The sequence below is a fragment of the Rutidosis leptorrhynchoides genome, chromosome 11 (genome assembly GCF_046630445.1).
Source record: "Rutidosis leptorrhynchoides isolate AG116_Rl617_1_P2 chromosome 11, CSIRO_AGI_Rlap_v1, whole genome shotgun sequence".
NCBI classification, from domain to species: domain Eukaryota; kingdom Viridiplantae; phylum Streptophyta; class Magnoliopsida; order Asterales; family Asteraceae; genus Rutidosis; species Rutidosis leptorrhynchoides.
The window spans coordinates 121,400,402-121,412,250 of record NC_092343.1 but is presented as its reverse complement, the minus strand read 5'-3'; positions in this window follow the sequence as shown (position 1 = coordinate 121,412,250).

The following is an 11,849-nucleotide window of genomic DNA, read 5'->3' as shown; positions in this document are numbered from 1 at the left end:
AGGACGAGATTTGGAGTCCATGTTTGTATGATATTGTGTAAAAACTGCATTCAAGAAACTTATTTTGTTGTAACATATTTGTATTGTAAACCATTATGTAATGGTCGTGTGTAAACAGGATATTTTAGATTATCATTATTTGATAATCTACGTAAAGCTTTTTAAACCTTTATTGATGAAATAAAGGTTATGGTTTGTTTTAAAATGAATGCAGTCTTTGAAAAACATCTCATATAGAGGTCAAAACCTCGCAACGAAATCAATTAATATGGAACGTTTTTAATCAATAAGAATGGGACATTTCAGTTGGTATCAGAGCGTTGGTCTTAGAGAACCAGAAAATTTGCATTAGTGTGTCTTATCGAGTTTGTTAGGATGCATTAGTGAGTCTGGACTTCGACCGTGTTTAGTTGAAAAATGATTGCTTAACATTTTTGTTGGAAACTATATATTTTTAACATATGAATATTATGTGATATATTAATCTCTTATCGTGTTTGATATTATGTGATAGATGTCTACCTCTAGAACAAGTCCCATTGACTCACCTAATAATAATGAAGAGTCAAATGTAATTGGAATGATTTGTGGACTGATTCACAAGTTCCCGAAGAGGAACCGGAAGAAGAGTCGGAACCGGAAGAAGAATCGGAACCGGAAGAAGAATCGGAACCGGATGAAGAAATAGAACCGGTGGGGGAAATAATAAAACGGTTAAGTAAAAGAAAATCCTCAACCAACCGACCAAGGTTAATTATGGTCAATGGTGTTTCCGCCAAGGAAGCAAAATATTGGGAGGATTACCAATTCTCCGATGAATCGGATTCCGACGAGAATTCCGATGATGTTATAGAAATTACCCCAACTGAATTTAAAAAGGCAAAAGAAAATAATAAGGGAAAGGGCATAAAAATAGAGAAATCTAATTCCAACCCCGATGAACTTTATATGTATCGTCAACCCCCGAAGTCCTTAAGTTGTAACAATGACCCGGGAACCTCTAAACCACCAGGTTTTTCTAAACCAATGTGGATAACGACGGCTCGTATTAGGGGAACATCATATATCCCTAGAAACTTGGCAAAACGAACCAAAACCGAACAAGAAGAAACGAGCGAGTCGGAATAAGATAGTTATATTCGTGTGGTGTAATATATGTAATATAGTGTGCTTATGCTTTATGATATATGTAAAAATTGCTTGTATTAATAAGTATTTTTTTTATGAATCTAACTCTTGTCTATTTTACAGTATAAAAACACAAAATGGATAGACAACCCAATATTTTAAGAGACCTACCCGGAGACATGATTGATGAAATCTTGTCTAGAGTCGGTCAGAATTCCTCGGCACAACTATTTAAGGCGAGATCAGTTTGTAAGACATTCGAAGAACGTTCCAAGAATGCCTTGGTTTATAAAAGGCTTTCGTTTGGAAGATGGGGAATATCACATTGGGAAATCCATAAGTTACGCTGTGTTTACTTTGACGCATATATTACGGGGAACCCAAATGCTATTTTACGCAACGGGTTAAGAAATTATTTTGACTCAGTATATCCGAATATAGGACTTCGTGATTTAGAAAAAGCGGCTAACATGCAACATAAAGAAGCATGTTATGCTTACGGGTTAGTAATGTTCGCTTCTCACCAAAGTGAGAACAAGAACATCGGGCTACAACTATTAAACAAAACGTTCCCACAAGTGACGGATTCGGTAATTGGGGTAAGAAATGAGGTTTTTAGGTTATTACGAGACTGTTGGTCATTACGTAACCCTCGTCCATTTGATGACGTTACAACACGCTGTCTTATCAACGGCCATAACGGTTATGTTCCACAAGACCAAGGATGGGAAGTAGTCCTAGTAAAACCAGAATGCATGACTTGTTTCTGGACGTATGAATTACGTGTCTTTATTGCCTTTGCTGAACGACTTGTGTACTAGCTAGAATTATCTTCACAACCATCTTGTATCAAATTTATTGTGTGCTATATTTCATGCTATATGTAAAATAAGCGGTATTGTAAGTTTGTAAAATATTGTGTAAAAGTTTGAACGCGAAATATTATTATAATCAGTTTTTCATATAGAATTGTAGTGGTTGAATTGTATATTAGCTACTAAGTATGAACTTAACGGGTAGGTACTACCCGAATTTAAACTTATAAAACGCTAATATGAAGAAAAAGCTTTTATAAATTGATGTGGTAGCGTGGGGGTACGTGATAGTACTATATTTTACTACGAAAAGTGTTACAAACTACACAAGTTTTAATTATTTATTTACAAAATGGATATACTTAAACCTTGCTACAACACTATAGGCAGTGTACCTAATCGTAGAGTAGTATAGTTTTTAGTAAGTCCGGTTCGTTCCACAGGGAGCGGGCTTATTGCACACTATATTTTTAAACAACTATATTTGTACAAAATATATAAATATATATATATATATATATATATATATATATATATATATATATATATATATATATATATATATATATATATATATATATATATATATATATATAAAGGGGGTTTACCGTTTAATGACCGGTTTGTCTATTTATATTTTAAGTTACAATTAAAACCTAATGCAAAATATAAATGACGATAATTAAAGTAGCGAAAAATAAATGACAATAAATAAATGACGTTAAATAAAATAGCGAGTAAATAAAAGTACGATGAAAAATACAATAAAACAATTATGCTTATTTAAACTTCCGTAATCATGATGTTTGACGTGTTGATTTTGGTTTTATGCCCATGGGTTAAGTGTCCTTTGTCCTGGATTATTTAATATGCCCGTCTGGTTTTTGTCCATAACAGTCCATCAGTCATAAATATAAAATGCGAGTGTCCTCGTTAAATTATCCTTATACCCGAAGTCAAATATTCCAACTAATTGGGGACTTAAACTGTAACAAGGTCTTAATACTTTGTTTAATAATTACACCAGGATATCGACTGCGTGTAACCCAAGTTTTTAATACTTTGTTAACAATTACGCCAAGTGTCCTTGTACATAATTTCACCCCTGTTTTAATAAGTCCATAGACTATTAATCCATTCCCGTGTCCGGTTAAATGAACGATTATTCGTACATATAAATACCCCGCCCATCGTGTCCGATCGAGTGTATATGGTTATTTATAGGGACGTCCAATTGTAAATCTTTATATTAAAATTAACAAACTATCATTTAGTTAAATAAATATAAAGCCCATTAATAGCCCATAGTCTAATTTCCACAAGTGTCGTTCTTTTGTCCAAACCCCAATTATAGTACAAAGCCCAATTACCCAATTTTAGTATTTTAGCCCAACATCATGATTACTTTGTCTTAAATAAGCATAATAATAACTTAAGTACGAGACATTAATTTAAAAAGGAGAACATAGCTTACATTGATTATTTATCGCGTAGTGGTACACGGACAGAATTTCGACTTCAAAAATCCGTAAAATAACCTTTACATAACCCGAACTAATCTAATATAAAACTACCCTATACTATATATATTATATATATATATATTTATTTATTTATTTATTACAGAGTATTATTATTATTATTTTTTTTTACACGCAGAATTCGTGACCTTTTATAGGAGTTTTGATTTCTGACAGCTCCGCGAGTCGTGGAGTTTTTAGCCTTCAAACTCCGTGAGTCGCGGAGTTTGAAAATCCAGCTCAGGATCATTTGTCTCATAGCTTGTCGACATAATTTTTAAATATATATAATATATAAATAATTTATATAATTATTTAAATATTATATTATATTTTTGTGCATAGTTGACTTGTAATTTTTGGTCCGTTGCGTCGGGCGTTGATAGTTGATTCATGTCCCGGTTCCGAATTTTCGAACGTCCTTGCGTACAATTTAATATCTTGTACTTTGCGTTTTGTAACTTGTACTCTTGTCATTTTTAGACGTTTCTCATCAATAAATTGAACCTTTTGAATTGTATCTTGTACATTTGAGCTTTTTGGACGTTTGTGTCTTCAAATCTTGTTTTCGCCTTTTGTTTTCGCACTTATTTATTTAAATAATTACAATGAAAATATAATACAATTACATATGAAAACCTATTATTTAGGAGGGATATTTCTATGAAATATATGTTCCTTTTTATCCTTATCAAATATCCCCACACTTGAGCGTTGCTTGTCCTCAAGCAATACATAACTTGAAATAAAATCACACTTCACTCGAATCACTTTTTTATTCTCACACTTTATACATCAGTGATTTTGATACGATGGTATAAACAATGATAGTAACGATAGAACCATGGTTAAAGGTGGGTGTGTCATCCACAGTTGCCTCGGGTTTAGGTCAACGACACTTGCAATCAAATAGCCGATTTACTTTCGGTTTCCAAAGCAAAGTGCACATTTGAAAGGCGGTTTACAGTCCCACATGACTATGAAAATTTAGATCCGTAAGGAAATTGGATCTTTATGAAAACATTTGATCTTTTGAAAATTCATTCTAGTTTTTACCCTAGATAAGTTTTCCGGAATAACCCTTCACCGGTGTTTGCAAATTATTTTTGTGGGTTGTGTGGGTTTCAGATTTGAAAATTTTAGCTCAACACTTGTGGTTTTGTGTTACCCACTTGCTAACCTTGTATTGGGAAAGCAACACGTCCAGTATACTTGCTCCGTATATTACCTTTCGGTAAACTACCGTCCGGTTGTAAAGGAAAGCGATGAACAAGAAACTGTTAAGGCAATGTCCCGTGAGTTGCTTTTGATTATGGTCTATAAACGTGTCGGATGCTATTACTATCCTTTGTAGGAGCAATAGTAAAGATCATCCTATGATTTTTCGGTCTGGCACAAGGTCCTGTCTCCGACCATGCTATGCAACCACCGTTCTTACGGTTGACACCCGATTTGGTTCAGGTGACCTAATGAATTCCAGGTGAATTCCTAGGATTTTACGTTCAATGGTAATGAACACATTGAAAATAGGTTTTCAGAAAACAAATCGGTTTTAATTTTGATCAAAATATTTTCTCGTTCAAGCTCGAGTTTAGATATCATTGAATTCCATGAGTTTGTAATTCTCAATCTTTAAGGTCAATCTCAAGGATTGAGTAATATCAGGCTTAAAAGCTGATTTTTAATCTTTAAGGAGATTATCCTTTCTGGGGATCTGATTCATTAGTCTTATCAAGCTAATTTGCACGGTGCCCCCCAATTGTACGAGATAAATCCTTCTCATGGTTAGGATAAATCTGACCACCTGGCGACCCTGTTTTATGCTGAGGTCCGTGGATTTCCTGCTGATTTTAGTGTTGACTTTTCTAGATTTTTCGTCATCCTACAGCTGGTCTGGACGACAACTTCTTGACCTAAATCAAGAAGCGCGTTTCTTTTTCGGAAGACTTTACTTCCTTTAAATGATGGAATTGATTCATCGTGTAGATCCATCTTTCATTACAGTAAATCGGGTAAAACAGTTAATTTAGTTCAAAACAAAAGCACTTGCAATAAACTTACAGAAACATGTGATAGATAGTTTTTAATTGAATAACTTGGTACATTCTCCCCACACTTAGTTTCTTTCTTTGCCTTTTAATTCTCCTTTATTCCATTTTAAATGAATTCAAGCGTTTTAGGGTGTTTCTCAATTTATGTCCTTTCCGAGGTAACGATAATTTCGGTATTAACACCTAGTTTTCACCGTTCATAAATATGAATAAACATGATTTTGAATTCATTTAGTTGAAATTTTTTTTTTTTTTTTTAAAAAAATTTTTCACAAAATTTAGAAAATAAGCCAAGAATAGATCCGAGAGAATTTATAACCTTTCCCCACACTTAAGAGCATGCAATGCCCTCATTTGCATGAAATCAGACTCTAATTATAAATTCATGATGGTGATTAGTGTAGAAAGTAGTTAAAGATACCATAAAATTGCAGGATGATAGATGGTGCACCTCATCGTTCATTCCTTCTTGTTTTATCACACATGTTTTTCTTCAAAAACGGTTGCTTTTCTGAACTGTTTACTAATATTTGAAAAAACGTCTTTTATCCTAACTTATCATGCATTTTTGTTAACGAGTTATGCACTAACCCGAACCCCTAATTTAACGTTAAGTGGGGTTAGACTTCCCCACACCTAGCTGACGACATGTGAAGTCGGTAGAATAAGTTCCACGAATTAGAATAGTGAGCCAGTTATTTACATCTCGGGTGGTGTATAATATATCAATGGGTTTAAAGTTTAGACTCGCCCGATTGTCACTACTTAATTCTTTTTTAAGTGTAGCTTTTAGTAAATGGATATATCTCTTTTCTGGTTCTTGGTCAAATGGATCGATATACACCGACATACATATTTCTATAGGGTGGACAATTCCTAACATTTCCTTCCGTTTATTCTCGGGATCAAAGTTTTCACCTCTATTACCCAATTGGGTGAAATCCGAGGTGTCATTATCTATTACAGCTCGTAGTTTATTTTCGGTAGATGACTCGTCTATTGAGAATATTGGGTTGGAAGGTTGTGTAATGGTGAAGTTCGGTTTGGCCTCGGGGGTAAAATTTTCAACGTTATCGTTTTCCCAAGAGTACCAATTTGTCACCCTTACTTCTTCTTCATCATCCATTGATGGATTGATGATTTCGTCGGTAGAGGCTAATGTGTCATTATGTTGTGAAATTGGTAAGACTGAATAAAAAGTATCATCGGGATAGTTGGTGATTTCGGAGCTCTCGAATTCATCAAAATTCGATGATATGAGATTTTCTTGTACAATACTCCTCAGATCAACAGGTGTGTAGTCTGATAGAGTTTCAGCTTGCCGGTTTACAAACTCTCTCATTTGTTCATTTTGAGCATTGAGTTCTTCGAGTTTGATTTTCATATTGTCTAATAAATTTTCAGACACGTAATTTTCCTCGTCTACTGGTTGTTGAGTTTGGATATATTCTTGGGAATAATCCCAATTTGAATTGTATTCTTCATAATCATTCCATTCAGGTTCCGTGGGTGCGTAATTTTTCATAGGAACGTAATAATAACATTCCCATGTTGAGTGATAATCTCCACAGATTTCACAACCAGTTATTGTTTCGTCATTCGTGATCCAAGATTGACCGAACGAATTGTCATCAACACTCGTTTGAGAGTATTGATTTAATTGATTTTGGATATCAAAAAGAGTTTCCATAGCCTTGTTTTCAAAATTTTCCATTTTATTGCGATGGCCAAATTTTAGCTACAATGTGGTGAATTTACTAATTATCCTATTAGTTATAAAAATAGAAAAACTTATATAAGTTGTCCAATTAATAGACTTTTCTGCTTTTGCCCACGTTTCGAATAGCCAAAAGATGCAGCAGGGAGCCAGAACCCTTTAAATCGGAAGCTCACAACTCAGCCACTAACAAATCCAACTATTACTACGAAGCAGAAAATTGTCAACGTCCATTAATTTAACCACTTAAATAATTTTTCTTTCTGTTTGAGATATTAGATAAGAAATAGAGAAAATTTCTAAGTCCTAAAAACTAAAGCGTCGAGAAATAAGAAAGAAAAAAAATGCGCGTCGAAAAATAAAAATAAGAAAATAGCGCGTCGTAACTTAAAAAGGAATTAAAAACTAAGAATTAAAAGTTGCGTCTAAAAATATTAAAGCTTAAAAGAAAAACTATATCCCAAATGGTAATAACTTAAAAGGATACTAAAATATAAAAACGGCGTCGCAAAATTCTAAAGCACCTAAATCTTAGTCTAAAGAAAAAGCACTTAAGGGATTTTACGGCAAAGCCTAAAAATCTAGAAGTAAAAATAACTATGGCAAAAACTAAGTTTAAAACTAAATATGAGCTAAAAATACAAATATTACGCTAAAACGATTAAAAAGGGACAAAATATAAAAATATATACAAAAAGTTGTAAAAAGTACAATTTTTATAAAAATATTATTTTTATATTATTTATTTATTAAAACTATTAATTTTACATATAATAAAACTAATTAAAATTTAAAATACAATTTAATTAAAAAAAACTTAAACTAATTATAATAATTAAACTAATTAGGGTTTATTAATAATAATAATAATAAAATCCGTAATTAATGTGAAATTAGGGTTCTGTCACGTGTGTCAGAGTGTCTCCGCGAGTCGCGGTATTTCAAGCAGCAGACCCCGCGAGTCGCGGGGTTCCAAAATTCAACTCTGGTACAGTTTTTAATTCGACGTGTTTTTTTTTATTGTTTTTCTAAAAATATATTTATACAAATATATATTAAAAATATAGCGTTTTGCCAAGTCCCCGGCAGCGGCGCCAAAAATACTTGATGTGGTAGCGTGGGGGTACGTGATAGTACTATATTTTACTATGAAAAGTGTTACAAACTACACAAGTTTTAATTATTTATTTACAAAATGGATATACCTAAACCTTGCTACAACACTATAGGCAGTGTACCTAATCGTAGAGTAGTATAGTTTTTAGTAAGTCCGGTTCATTCCACAGGGAGCGGGCTTATTGCACACTATATTTTTAAACAACTATATTTGTACAAAATATATATATATATATATATATATATATATATATATATATATATATATATATATATATATATATATATATATATATATATATATATATATATATATATATATATATATATATATATATAAAAGGGGTTTACCGTTTAATGACCGGTTTGTCTATTTATATTTTAAGTTACAATTAAAACCTAATGCAAAATATAAATGACGATAATTAAAGTAGCGAAAAATAAATGACAATAAATAAATGACGTTAAATAAAATAGCGAGTAAATAAAAGTACGATGAAAAATACAATAAAACAATTATGCTTATTTAAACTTCCGTAATCATGATGTTTGACGTGTTGATTTTGGTTTTATGCCCATGGGTTAAGTGTCCTTTGTCCTGGATTATTTAATATGCCCGTCTGGTTTTTGTCCATAACAGTCCATCAGTCATAAATATAATATGCGAGTGTCCTCGTCAAATTGTCCTTATACCCGAAGTCAAATATTCCAACTAATTGGGGACTTAAACTGTAACAAGGTCTTAATACTTTGTTTAATAATTACACCAGGATATCGACTGCGTGTAACCCAAGTTTTTAATACTTTGTTAACAATTACGCTAAGTGTCCTTGTACATAATTTCACCCCTGTTTTAATAAGTCCATAGACTATTAATCCATTCCCGTGTCCGGTTAAATGAACGATTATTCGTACATATAAATACCCCGCCCATCGTGTCCGATCGAGTGTATATGGTTATTTATAGGGACGTCCAATTGTAAATCTTTATATTAAAATTAACAAACTATCATTTAGTTAAACAAATATAAAGCCCATTAATAGCCCATAGTCTAATTTCCACAAGTGTCGTTCTTTTGTCCAAACCCCAATTATAGTACAAAGCCCAATTACCTAATTTTAGTATTTTAGCCCAACATCATGATTACTTTGTCTTAAATAAGCATAATAATAACTTAAGTACGAGACATTAATTTAAAAAGGAGAACATAGCTTACATTGATTATTTATCGCGTAGTGGTACACGGACAGAATTTCGACTTCAAAAACCCGTAAAATAACCTTTACATAACCCGAAATAATCTAATATAAAACTACCCTATACTATATATATTATATATATATATATATATATTTATTTATTTATTACAGAGTATTATTATTATTATTTTTTTTTTACACGCAGAATTCGTGACCTTTTATAGGAGTTTTGATTTCTGACAGCTCCGCGAGTCGTGGAGTTTTTAGCCTTCAAACTCCGCGAGTCGCGGAGTTTGAAAATCCAGCTCAGGATCATTTGTCTCATAGCTTGTCGACATAATTTTTAAATATATATAATATATAAATAATTTATATAATTATTTAAATATTATATTATATTCTTGTGCATAGTTGACTTGTAATTTTTGGTCCGTTGCGTCGGGCGTTGATAGTTGATTCATGTCCCGGTTCCGGATTTTCGAACGTCCTTGCGTACAATTTAATATCTTGTACTTTACGTTTTGTAACTTGTACTCTTGTCATTTTTAGACGTTTCTCATCAATAAATTGAACCTTTTGAATTGTATCTTGTACATTTGAGCTTTTTGGACGTTTGTGTCTTCAAATCTTGTTTTCACCTTTTGTTTTCGCACTTATTTATTTAAATAATTACAATGAAAATATAATACAATTACATATGAAAACCAATTATTTAGGAGGGATATTTCTATGAAATATATGTTCCTTTTTAGCCTTATCATAAATGAGTTCATATTATGCTACGAAATACTATTAACTACTCTTAATATTCTGTATGATTAACTTGTTCCATTTAACTATTTTGAAGGAAATGGCACCGACTACTCGACACACCGTGAATATGAATGAAGAGGAATTCCGTACTTTTCTAGCTTCAAACATAGCCACAGTACAGGCTGCGCTACATACCAACAATAACCTTGGATCTAGCAGTACAGGAAATCGTGTAGGATGCACCTACAAAGAATTCACTGCCTGCAAACCTTTGGAATTTGATGGAACCGAAGGACCGATCGGATTGAAACGGTGGACCGAGAAGGTCGAATCGGTGTTTGCCATAAGTAAGTGTACTGAAGACGACAAAGTAAAGTACGCTACGCATACCTTCACAGGTTCTGCGTTAACATGGTGGAATACCTATATAGAGCAAGTGGGACAAGACGATGCGTACGCACTACCGTGGTCAGCATTCAAGCACTTGATGAACGAGAAGTACCGTCCCAGAACCGAGGTCAATAAGCTCAAGACAGAACTTAGAGGGTTACGAACCCAAGGATTTGATATTACCACGTACGAAAGACGATTCACAGAATTGTGCCTATTGTGTCCGGGAGCATTTGAAGATGAGGAAGAGAAGATCGACGCGTTTGTGAAAGGATTACCGGAAAGAATCCAAGAAGATATAAGTTCACACGAGCCCGCCTCCATACAACAGGCATGTAGAATGGCTCACAAACTAGTGAACCAGATTGAAGAAAGAATTAAAGAACAGACTGCTGAAGAGGCCAATGTGAAGCAAGTCAAAAGAAAGTGGGAGGAAAACGGTGATAAGAATCACCAATACAACAACAACAACAATTACAACAATAATCGCAACAATTATCCCAACAATCGCAACATCAATCGCAACTACAACAAACGGCCCAACAACAACAACAACAACAACAACAGCAACTACAACAATCATCCCAACAACAATAATAACCGCAACAACAACAACAACAATCAGAAGCAGCTATGCCAAAGGTGTGAAAAGAATCACTCGGGGTTCTGCACTAAATTTTGCAACAAGTGTAAAAGAAATGGTCATAGCGCGGCGAAGTGTGAGGTCTATGGACCAGGGGTTAATAGAACGAAAGGAACAAATGGTGTCGGAACGAGTAATGGCGGAGCAAGTAGTGTCGGAGCAAGTTATGCCAATGTAGTTTGTTATAAATGTGGAAAACCGGGCCACATTATTAGAAATTGCCCGAACCAGGAGAACACGAATGGACAAGGCCGCGGAAGAGTTTTCAATATTAATGCGGCAGAGGCACAGGAAGACCCGGAGCTTGTTACGGGTACGTTTCTTATTGACAATAAATCTGCTTACGTTTTATTTGATTCGGGTGCGGATAGAAGCTATATGAGTAGAGATTTTTGTGCTAAATTAAATTGTCCATTGACGCCTTTGGATAGTAAATTTTTACTCGAATTAGCAAATGGTAAATTAATTTCAGCAGATAATATATGTCGGAATCGAGAAATTAAACTGGTTAGCGAA